General features: G+C 44.0%; 1 protein-coding gene across 2 annotated transcripts in view; it reads right to left on the reverse strand.

Annotated features, from left to right (window-relative positions):
* Window positions 1–12053, reverse strand: part of LOC122938780 — a 291534-nt gene that overhangs the window by 30763 nt on the left and 248718 nt on the right. The window lies entirely within an intron of this gene.

Here is a 12053-nt window from a genome sequence, read left to right on the forward strand (position 1 = left end):
AATGTATGTACACAGTGACTGCACCAGCAGAATAGTGAGTGCAGCTCTGGAGTATAATACAGGATGTAACTCAGGATCAGTACAGGATAAGTAATGTATGTACACAGTGACTGCACCAGCAGAATAGTGAGTGCAGCTCTGGAGTATAATACAGGATGTAACTCAGGATCAGTACAGGATAAGTAATGTATGTACACAGTGACTGCACCAGCAGAATAGTGAGTGCAGCTCTGGAGTATAATACAGGATGTATCTCGGGATCAGTACAGGATAAGTAATGTATGTACACAGTAACTGCACCAGCAGAATAGTGAGTGCAGCTCTGGAGTATAATACAGGATGTAACTCAGGGTCAGTACAGGATAAGTAATGTATGTACACAGTGACTGCACCAGCAGAATAGTGAGTGCAGCTCTGGAGTATAATACAGGATGTAACTCAGGATCAGTACAGGATAAGTAATGTATGTACACAGTGACTGCACCAGCAGAATAGTGAGTGCAGCTCTGGAGTATAATACAGGATGTAACTCAGGATCAGTACAGGATAAGTAATGTATGTACACAGTGACTGCACCAGCAGAATAGTGAGTGCAGCTCTGGAGTATAATACAGGATGTAACTCAGGATCAGTACAGGATAAGTAATGTATGTACACAGTGACTGCACCAGCAGAATAGTGAGTGCAGCTCTGGAGTATAATACAGGATGTAACTCAGGGTCAGTACAGGATCAGTAATGTATGTACACAGTGACTGCACCAGCAGAATAGTGAGTGCAGCTCTGGAGTATAATACAGGATGTATCTCGGGATCAGTACAGGATAAGTAATGTATGTACACAGTAACTGCACCAGCAGAATAGTGAGTGCAGCTCTGGAGTATAATACAGGATGTAACTCAGGGTCAGTACAGGATAAGTAATGTATGTACACAGTGACTGCACCAGCAGAATAGTGAGTGCAGCTCTGGAGTATAATACAGGATGTATCTCGGGATCAGTACAGGATAAGTAATGTATGTACACAGTGACTGCACCAGCAGAATAGTGAGTGCAGCTCTGGAGTATAATACAGGATGTAACTCAGGATCAGTACAGGATAAGTAATGTATGTACACAGTGACTGCACCAGCAGAATAGTGAGTGCAGCTCTGGAGTATAATACAGGATGTAACTCAGGATCAGTACAGGATAAGTAATGTATGTACACAGTGACTGCACCAGCAGAATAGTGAGTGCAGCTCTGGAGTATAATACAGGATGTATCTCGGGATCAGTACAGGATAAGTAATGTATGTACACAGTGACTGCACCAGCAGAATAGTGAGTGCAGCTCTGGAGTATAATACAGGATGTAACTCAGGATCAGTACAGGATAAGTAATGTATGTACACAGTGACTGCACCAGCAGAATAGTGAGTGCAGCTCTGGAGTATAATACAGGATGTAACTCAGGATCAGTACAGGATAAGTAATGTATGTACACAGTGACTGCACCAGCAGAATAGTGAGTGCAGCTCTGGAGTATAATACAGGTTGTAACTTAGAATCATTTGCTGAAACTTATTTAACAGAAAAATAACATAGATTTCATTCAATGAAGATTGATGGGAATCCACAGAAGTTATCTCGGTCATCCATTTTTGTCAACTGAAAATGTGACACATCAATGTGGATGAAGCCTTATAGAATTATATTCTGTGTTTTCCATCCTGTGATCAGGTCTGCTCCTATGTACATAAGTATATAACAGAATAGATGACTTACAATCACCGCTGGAAGCCTGCTCATCTAGAAGGAAGAAAGAGATTACAATTGTTTAGTAAAATAGATGGATAGATATGAGATGGATAGATGGATTTTCTTACCAGACTTATCACTTGGAAGTCCAAAGACTTGAACTTCACATATGGTCACTGAGCGATTGGCTCCGGGGATGAAGATGCTCACGTACCGACCCTCCATACCATCACATTCAAAGGCAAGAGTCTGTCCGTAGTCCATGGATGTAATTACTCCGCATCTGAAGAGGGTAGAGGAGTAATGAGCGGAAGCATCCACAGCTCACCCCATCCCCACCTATAGATTCCTGTCCTAGTCAATTTTATAGATATTTTTTAACCTGGGGTTTTTGGTGCCTGCGTTTTCATCCGAGTTCCCAATCATGATTTCTGCTCCGTGTATTCTCTCAGGGCAGCAATCTCCTCTATTTGTGACTGCAACCGTGAAGACTTTATATTCAGACTTCAGATCAACCATCCACCACGGGTTTTCCTGCTCAGACGTGCCGGCGCACTGGATGTACAGGTAGTTGCTGTCTAGAGATCCGTCAATGGCATTTTTTGGTTCTCCGTACATGTTGTACAGGCTGGATTGTTTGGCAAGGCCTTTAGGAGCCACATTTGGAGCTGCAAAATAATTACATAAAAGGGTCAGATCAAGGAGAATTCAAGTATGAGGCACCTGGTCATCTCAGTCACTACATATCTAACTAGCCTGCAGGCCACAGATGACCATTACATACCATAGATGACCACCACACACCACAAATGACCACCATAGATGACCACCACATACCACAGATGGCTAGCACACCCCATAGATGACCACCACACACCACAAATGACCACCATAGATGACCACCACATACCACAGATGGCTAGCACACCCCATAGATGACCACCACACATGAGATTTGGCAACCACACATCATGGATTTCCACCATAGTATGCTGCCACATACCTAGGATGACCACCATACACTACAGGTCAGTCATATACACGCATGGCAAAACAAGGCCTAGTAACAGTCAGTGTGACGTGTCGTGGGCTTTTCACCGATGCAGGGTTCGTTACAAGAAATCTCTCTAATATCTGTACTGTAAGGGGCCGCGCAGCTGTGTGGTCACCACATGAAACTAGAAGAGATCTTCATCCGTGGAAGTAATGAGATGGAAAACTGAAAATGATTAATACTGTTATATAATGCTCCAGTAGTGACACATTAGGATAGGTCATCAGTGTTTGATCAGTGGGACCTTCTGGATGCAAAATGGGGGCCATAGTATCCTGCAGGCTCTTCATTGTTTGCACAGACACGGCCCTGTACACATCACCTCATTACAGCCCACTCACTTCAGATCGGACTCGGCCTTATTAAGGGGAAGAGGTTAGCATTCCTAATTTCCTACTCAGAGCAGTGGAGGAGGGCTCCTGCTGCAGCCAGTTGCCTTACAGCCATAGACAGTTCTGATCTGAGATTAGTGGAGGGGGAAAGACGATGATTTCTTGATTTGCTCTTCCATGTGCACCTCTCATTGATGGTACAGGTACATAAAGCCTGCTTCTTGCCTGTACTAGATGCCAGTACCTAGCCCCCCCCCCCCCCCCCCTTCTCCTTACCTCCATTCAGTGTCTTCAGGTTTGTTGGAGTCGCATAATCTGGAATTGAAGATATTGAGAACTTGTAAATATCTGGACATTTTCATGTTTTCTATCCTTTCGTTCTATCATATACCACACCTGAACCTTCTGCAGGAAATCCGTAGACTTGGACTTCACACAGCACTAATTGTTCCTCCCGGCCAGGAATTGTCACTGTCACATATTGACCGACCATCCCTTGGCAAGAAAACGACAAAGTTTCTCCAGATTCAATGGATGAGATGACACCACACCTGGAAAAAGGTCATAGAATGGGGCAAAATTCAGAAAATTACAAGAAAGCTCTGATCAGTTCCTCCCTTCGTTCTGTCTTTTGATGTATCAATGCTGATCTGCCACCCACCTCCTCGTCAGCCTGCATGTAGCTGTAAGGCAACTGGCTGCATTAGGAGCCCTCCCCCACTGCTCTGTCTGTAATAGAAAGCTATAAAGGCACCCATAAGCTATCTGCAGGACAAAAAGACTGTCCTACATAAAGTGACCGCTCCGAACCCAATGTAAAGATCTCATTTCCAGGAATGCAAACCACCAGAAAAGACTCTGCAGACACTGAACACTCAGGGAATGCCAGGAGACTGGGTTGGAGATTGAGTGGAGCTTTAATCTTACCTGGGGTTTAACTTTCCTCCATTACTCGGGTTGTTTCCTAGTCTGATCTCTGATCCAAAAATCTTATCTCTGCAGCATTCCAAGACCCGGTTAGTAATGGCTACGGACATGATCCTGTACTGGGCTTTGAGGTCCACCATCCACCACGGATCCAATTCCTTCTTCGTGTAAGAACATTGTGACCTTAAATAATTTGCGGCCAAAGATCCGTCATTGGCGTTCCGAGCGCTTCCAAAATAAGAATAAGTAGAGGACTGAGTGGCGATCCCCTGCAGGGCGAGGTTAGGAGCTGCAAGACAAGACGGGGCCACCAAATTGTATCAAATATCAGAGGAAGAAGAAGATGAAGAAGAAGAAGAAGAGATACAATGTGACCGACGACCACAACATAAACATTATCTCCTCACCTGGTCGAACTAAACCCTCAGGCCTCGCACCTGCCAAGAAGAACATGAAATAAAAATGTGGGGCGTTTATCAAATTAGATACATCATTTTTGGCTTAAAATGTGGTTTGTCTTTTATCTATCTATGTAATCTCATCTATCTAAGTAATCTCATCTATCTATGTAATCTCATCTATCTATCTATGTAATCTCATCTATCTAAGTAATCTCATCTATCTATGTAATCTCATCTATCTATCTATGTAATCTCATCTATCTAAGTAATCTCATCTATCTATGTAATCTCATCTATCTATCTATGTAATCTCATCTATTTATCTATCTATTTAATCTCTTCTATCTATCTATCTAGCTATCTATCTATCCATCTATCTATCTATCCATCTCACATCTATTATCTACAGTGCCTTGCAAAAGTATTCACCCTCTTGTCTTTTTTCGTGTTTTGTTACATTACAGCCTTAAGTTCAATGTTGTGTTAATCTGAATTGTATGTGATGGATCAGATACAATGGTCTAAGTCGATAAAGTGAAATGAGAAAAATATATAAATAAAACTATTGTTTAGAAATAGAAAACAGAAAATTGTCCTGTGCGTATGTATTCACCCCCTTTGTTAGGAAGCCCATAAAAAGCTCTGGTGCAACCAATTACCTTCAGAAGTCACATAATTAGTGAAATGATGTCACCTGTGTGCAATCTCAGTGTCACATGATCTGTCATTACATATACACACCTTTTTTTAAAAAGGCCCCAGAGGCTGCAAAGCAAGAGGCATCACTGACCAAACGCTGCCATGAAGACCGAGGAACTCTCCAAACAAGTAAGGGGCAATGTTGTGGAGAAGTACAAGTCAGGGTTAGGTTATAAAAAATATCCAAATCTTTCATGATCCCCAGGAGCTCCATCAAATCTATCATAACCAAATGGAAAGAACATGGCACAACAGCAAACCAGCCAAGAGACGCCGCCACCAAAACTGACGGACCGGGCAAGGAGGGCATTAATCAGAGAGGCAGCACAGAGACCTAAGGTAACCCTGGAGGAGCTGCAGAGTTCCACAGCAAAGACTGGCGGATCTGTACAGAGGACGACAATAAGCCGTACGCTCCATAGAGTTGGGCTTTATGGCAGAGCGGCCAGAAAAAGCCATTACTGTCAGCTAAAGACAATAAGGCGCGTTGTGAGGTTGTGAAAAGGCCTGTGGGAGACCCCAAAATGTATGGAGGAAGGGGCTCTGGTCTGAGGAGACCCAAAATGTATGGAGGAAGGGGCTCTGGTCTGAGGAGACCCAAAATGTATGGAGGAAGGGGCTCTGGTCTGAGGAGACCCAAAATGTATGGAGGAAGGGGCTCTGGTCTGAGGAGACTAAAATTGAACTTTTCGGCAATCAAAGAAAACGCTATGTCTGGCGCAAACCCAACACATCACATCACCCAAAGAACACAATCCCCACAGTGAGACCTGGTGGTGGCAACATCATACTGGGGAGTGGGACTGGGAAACTGGTCAGAGCTGAGGGAAAGATGGATGGTGCTAAATACAGGGATGTTCTTGAGCAGAACCTGCCCCACTCTGTGCGTGATCTGAGGCCAGGACGGAGGCTCACCTTCCAGCAGGACAATGACCCCAAACACACGGCTAAAGCAACACTTGAGGGGTTTAAGGGGAAACATGTGAATGTGATGAAACGGCCGAGTCACAGCCCAGATCTCAATCCAATAGAAGATCTGTGGTCAGACGTAAAGATCGCTGTTTACAAGAGCAAACACCCGACCTGAAGGAGCCGGAGCCGTTCTGCAAGGAGGAACGGGCAACAATCCCAGCGGTCAGATGTGGCGACTGCTCACAGAGACTTATCCAGAGCGACCTGGAGCTGTGATTGCCGCAAATGGGGCTCTACAAAGTACTGACTTTAGGGGGGTGAATAGTTCTGCACATTGACTTTTTCTGTTATTTTGTCCTATTTGTTGTTTGCTTCACAATAAAAAAAAAACAAAAAAACATTCTCAAAGTTGTCGGCAGGTTCTGTAAATTACATGATGCAAATCCTCAAACAATCCATGTTAATTCCAGGTTGTGAGGGACCAAAATACGTAAAAAGTCAAGGGGGTGAATACTTTTGCAAGGCACTGTATCTATCTATCTATCTATCTATCTCCTTTCTTTCCTGTAACTCACCACCTCCATGAGTTGATCCCCAGATGCTGAGGAGCACAATGATGGCACATGCCGGCGCTCTGGTCATGGTGTGGAGCAGAGAAGTTTCCGCAGGAAGCTTCCACCCTCTCGACTGGATCTTCTTCTTTATATGTTGCAGAGAGACCGTGAAAAGGTCAAAGTAACATAAATCTGTCAAAATATTTATTTGCTGTTTCACAAACATCACCTTTGGCAGAAGCCGCAGGGGAGCGGACCACACGTCCTGATATGGATATTTTGTAAGGTCTAGTCACACACGGCTGATGCTTGTAGAAATCCATGTGCTGCGGAGTCAGCCCCAGTCCAGTGAATGGAAGTGATTGTCAGATCTGCTACATGTGAATATGCCCCAAGGTTTATCCTCAGTGTGTCCAGACCTGAACAACTGCCTCCCACACAGATTTCTGGGAACCCCCTCCATACGCGATGACGCTGGCCCAGAGAGCGTCCGAACCCCAGAGACGAGCAGAAACCCATGGGAATGTGTCCTCCATGACGGTGCTATACACACAGTACTCAGTGCACCCAGCTGTCCACACAAGTCTTTAGGTTCACAGTGTAAAGGTAGTGTGTCTGGCGGTATACCTGCTGCAATGTGTGTGAAGCCACTAAGTACAATGCACCCGCGTTTACATGAGAAAAAAATCTGGCTTCTTGCACAGTCTTGGGGGTCATGTCCTGCCTGCACCCACCGGGATACAAGTCTGAACAGGGACTTTATATGCAGTATTACAGAATAGCTCTGTATAGGTCATCAGATCAATGAGAAGATGCCATCATTCCCTGCTCCAAGGAGGGACCACTCTACCCAGTCATCTGGACACTATGTGGCACAATTTATCGTGACATTATATGACACTAGTTATCTGTACATTATATGACACTAGTTATCTGGACATTATATGACACTAGTTATCTGGACGCTATATGACACTAGTTATCTGTACATTATATGACACTAGTTATCTGGACATTATATGACACTAGTTATCTGGACGCTATGTGACACTAGTTATCTGGACGCTATGTGACACTAGTTATCTGGACATTATATGACACTAGATATCTGGACACTATGTGACACTAGTTATCTGGACGCTATATGACACTAGTTATCTGGACGCTATGTGACACTAGTTGTCTGGACATTATATGACACTAGTTATCTGGACGCTATATGACACTAGTTATCTGGACGCTATATGACACTAGTTATCTGGACGCTATATGACACTAGTTATCTGGACGCTATGTGACACTAGTTATCTGGACGCTATGTGACACTAGTTATCTGGACACTATATGACACTAGTTATCTGGACGCTATATGACACTAGTTGTCTGGACATTATATGACACTAGTTATCTGGACGCCGTATGACACTAGTTATCTGGACATTATATGACACTAGTTATCTGGACACTGTATAACACTAGTTATCTGGACGCTATGTGACACTAGTTGTCTGGACGCTATATGACACTAGTTATCTGGACACTATATGACACTAGTTATCTGGACACTATATGACACTAGTTATCTGGACACTGTATAACACTAGTTATCTGGACGCTATATGACACTAGTTATCTGGAGGCTATATGACACTAGTTATCTGGAGGCTATATGACACTAGTTATCTGGAGGCTATATGACACTAGTTATCTGGAGGCTATATGACACTAGTTATCTGGAGGCTATATGACACTAGTTATCTGGAGGCTATATGACACTAGTTATCTGGAGGCTATATGACACTAGTTATCTGGACGCTATATGACACTAGTTATCTGGAGGCTATATGACACTAGTTATCTGGAGGCTATATGACACTAGTTATCTGGAGGCTATATGACACTAGTTATCTGGAGGCTATATGACACTAGTTATCTGGAGGCTATATGACACTAGTTATCTGGAGGCTATATGACACTAGTTATCTGGAGGCTATATGACACTAGTTATCTGGAGGCTATGTGACACTAGTTATCTGGAGGCTATATGACACTAGTTATCTGGAGGCTATATGACACTAGTTATCTGGAGGCTATATGACACTAGTTATCTGGAGGCTATGTGACACTAGTTGTCTGGACACTGTATGACACTAGTTATCTGGACACTGTGTGACACTAGTTATCTGGAGGCTATATGACACTAGTTATCTGGACGCCATATGACACTAGTTATCTGGACGCTATATGACACTAGTTATCTGGACACTATATGACACTAGTTATCTGGACACTATATGACACTAGTTATCTGGAGGCTATATGACACTAGTTATCTGGACACCGTATGACACTAGTTATCTGGACACTGTATGACACTAGTCATCTGGACGCTGTATGACACTAGTTATCTGGAGGCTATATGACACTAGTTATCTGGAGGCTATATGACACTAGTTATCTGGACGCTATATGACACTAGTTATCTGGACGCTATATGACACTAGTTGTCTGGACACTGTGGCACCATATATTAGGATGTTATATCAGGATATTTTATCTATCTTCTATCAATCAATCTCTATCTATCTATCACAGCACAGTCAGACAAACGTAGATAGGGTGCAATTCCTCAGGGAAGGTAGGCGAATCTTGACCTGTTCAATAATTCCCCAAAAATGAGGCAGCACTCCGACATCAGGTGAAAAGAGTGGTGACCCAATTTATTCCCAGGCAACGTTTCAGCCCACTCAATGAGGCCTTTGTCAAGCAAAGTAATAGTGTCACACGCGAGTATATATACCCATGATTCCAGTGGAAAATTAATCACATGTTACAAACCAGGTGGAAAATTGAACACATAATACACACATCAAATGAGCAGATGATCACATGATGCATAAATTTGTTGCAAACAATAAAGATTACAAAGCTAATACATAAATATCATATAAAACCTTAATCTCCATAATTGTGATGAGTGTATGTTGTATAAGACACAAAATAAAAAAACTGATATGTGAACTTGTGCCTGTTAAATTCAGTGTGTAGTGGTGCAGCCTGGGACAAGGGCCACTATAATGGACCCCTCACCCCCTGCCTTTATGTCAGCCGAAAAAGGGGCACAACTGTGTCCCATTCCGGATGGCAAATTTACACCAACACTGTGAAACATGGAACAGTCACCACTAGGGTTGAATGAACCCGAACTGTAAAAGTTCGGGTTCGGTGTTCGGCGATTTCTCAACACTTTTTGAAAGGTTGCAGAGCAGCCAATCAACAAGCGTTTATCTTGTGTGCCCTTAGAAGCCATCACAGCCATGCCTACTATTGGCATGGCTGTGATTGGCCAGTGCAGCATGTGACCCGGGCTCTATATAAGCTGCGGTCACGTAGCGCCGCCCGTCACTCTGCTCTGATCAGTGAAGGGAGAGGATGCTGCTGCTGTGAGGGAGAGAATAGGACAGAATCTGATATCAGAACTTGTTGTTAACTCTGTGATCTACAGCAAGTTTTTTTGTGGGTGCAGTGAAACATTTTTGTACCCTGCCCTGACCCCAGTGACACAGAAAAATACATTTCATCCGTCTGTTAGTTAGGTGGGTGTCGGCGGCCAATTTGTGTAAGTTCAGTGCACCAGTACAGCATATGTGCCAGGGACAATTATTTAATCCTGTTCTTTTAGTTCAGTGGGCGACATACACCCATTTTTTAAGTGCACCTGCCCTGCATATGTGTCAGGGGAAGGGAAATAATATAGGAAGTTGAGGGACCCAGGGGGGACATATTCACATTTCTTTCTGTAAAGTACCCTGTGCTGCATATGTGAGTGCAATCCATTCAGTAAATCCTTATGTTAGATTCTGGGGGGACAAATTATAAATTTTTTGCTAAAAACTACATTTGCGCCCTGCACTGCATTTGTGATAGTGAAAGAAAATCAGTTAAATCCATCTGTTTAATTGTGGGTGAAAAAAATCATATATTTTTTTCCATACCTTTGCTACATTTCTGACAGTCCAATACAAGCGTTAAATACCGTTGTTACATTGTCGTTTGAAAAAAACTCACTTTTTGCGCCCTGCGCTGCAAATCTGATAGTGATATATAATCAGTGAATACAACTGGGACATTGTGGGTGAGAAAACAACTTTTTTTTGTCCATAAAGAACCTTCCAGGCAAATAAATACAGTAAGTCCATCTGTAGGATTGTGGGGTGACTGTCCACGGTTATCAGGCCAGTCATTCACAAGTGGCTCGGAGGGGGGGTTCCTGCACCAACAGGTACACAATTGTCCAGCCAGGGCACATGTGCAATACACCATTTCTACATCCCGGACACAGAAAGATAATTTATCTGTCTGTTCATTCTGTGGTTGACCTTTCTACAGCAATTTTTTGGTGGGCGCAAAGCAACATCTAAAATAAATAATAATAATAATTTAATACCTAATCCGTCTGTTAGTTTGGTGGGCGACAAACCAATTTTTGTGTGAAGTACACCTGCACCTGCACATGTGCCAGCGACAATAATATAGTGAAAGGGCTTCTGTCACCCCCCCAAACACCAATTTTCAGTTTTTGACTTAATATATTTGCTAATGTACGCAGAGTCCATATCTGCCCCTCTTACCTCGGGCTGTGCTGTAATTTAAGTAAAAATCGTACTTTTGTGATATGTAAATTACTTCACCACCAGCAGGTTGGGCGGTTACTTGCTGGCAGCCGCCGCATCCTCTGTCTGAAGAAACACCCCCTCCTCCACTTGATTGTCAGGGCCAGCGAGCACTCTCATGCTCCAGCTGGCCCTGCCTGCAGCTCAAATCCCGCGCCTGCGCCGTACCGGTCCTCATTCGGCGCAGGCGCTCTGAGAGAAGGACGCTCGCTTGGCCGCTCCTTCCCCAGTGCGCCTGCGCCGATGACGTCAGCCCTTCACCTGGAAGAGCGGACGCCGGCATCGCTGGTGGTATAGTATGTCTAAATAATTTTTTTTTTTAAATAATGGCACCCCATTTCGTTGGTGGTTGTAGTGACTGCATGCTTATTAGGCAAATACTTACCTGAATCAAGCACCAGCGACGTCACCGGACTCTCCGCCTCATTACCAGCGATGCCGGCGTCTTCTCTTCTGGGTGTAGGGCTGACGTCATCAGCGCAGGCGCACTGAGGAAGGAGCGGCAGAGCAAGCGTCCTTCTCTCAGAGCGCCTGCGCCGAATGAAGACCGGTACAGCGCAGGCGTGGGATTTAAGCTGCAGGCAGGGCCAGCGAGAGGAGGAGAGCGCTCGCTGGCCCTGTCAATCAAGTGGAGGAGGGGCGTTTTTTCAGACAGAGGATGCGGCGGCTGCCAGCAAGTAACCGCCCAACCTGCTGGCAGTGAAGAAATTTACAGTACAGACCAAAAGTTTGGACACACCTTCTCATTTAAAGAGTTTTCTT

This window comes from Bufo gargarizans, chromosome 1 (assembly GCF_014858855.1).
Source record: "Bufo gargarizans isolate SCDJY-AF-19 chromosome 1, ASM1485885v1, whole genome shotgun sequence".
Classification (NCBI taxonomy): Eukaryota; Metazoa; Chordata; class Amphibia; order Anura; family Bufonidae; genus Bufo; species Bufo gargarizans.